Here is a 979-nt window from a genome sequence, read left to right as displayed (position 1 = left end):
CAACCACAGCCGTTAACACCTGTAACAACGCAGCACCACCACCACCACCACCACCACAACATAAAGTACAAAACAAGCTCGTGCAGGAAATTAAATCTGAATTGTGATCAGGTTTATATAGTTTTTCCTTTGTACTTTATTTCCTCTTTCGTATTTCCTCTTTCGTAACAAATCGCTACTGTGTTTTTTTTGTTTTTGTTTTGTTTTTATCTCTTCTTTTTCCTACTACTTCCTCTTCTTCCATTTTCCACTTACTCCTTCCTCCTTCCCATTTTTTTTCACGTGGATTCTCCCCCCTTTTTTTTTTTTTTTCCTTTATCATTCACTATCATTCATTTCCTTCTTCCTTTTCATAATGAACACGTTTTCGCTTCCATTCAATGGCTCTTTCCCTTTTACACATCCATTGTTATTTATTTATTTTCCTTTTCTCATCGATTCTCTCCTTCCCTCTTCTTCTTTCATACTCTTTCTTTCTTCACTGCAATTCCTTCCTTCCTTTTCCTTACATTCATTCATTCTTGTTTTCCTCTCCCCATTCGTGCCTTCCTTTCCTCCTCCACACTCCTTCCCTTTCCTTCCTTTCTCCTGCACCTTTGTCTCTCTCTTGCACCCTTTCCTTCTTTTCTCTTGCCCAATCTCACACTACATATTCCCTCTTTTTCACCTTATTCCTTCCTTCCTTTCTTCTTTCCTCTACATTCTTTTACTCCTTTCCTTGCTTTACACTCCTTCCTCCTATTACCCTCTACCACTCTCACTCTTTCCTTCTTTCCCCTCTTCTTCCCCCTCGTTCTTTCCTCTTGTGCGCTCATATCTTGCATTCTGTTCTCTCTTCACCCACTACACCTCTTCCACCTCCTCCTCCACTTCCCTCCTTCAGCTCTGCATTATTTCGCTTCTCACCTTCATTCTTCCCTTCAGTAATTGCTCCACACAGACACCATGTGGGTTAAGCGTGGAGGAGGAGGAGGAGGAG

The sequence above is a fragment of the Scylla paramamosain genome, unplaced genomic scaffold, assembly GCF_035594125.1.
Source record: "Scylla paramamosain isolate STU-SP2022 unplaced genomic scaffold, ASM3559412v1 Contig93, whole genome shotgun sequence".
NCBI lineage: Eukaryota > Metazoa > Arthropoda > Malacostraca > Decapoda > Portunidae > Scylla > Scylla paramamosain.
The sequence above is the reverse complement of the archived record's forward strand: the minus strand, read 5'-3'. Positions refer to the sequence as shown.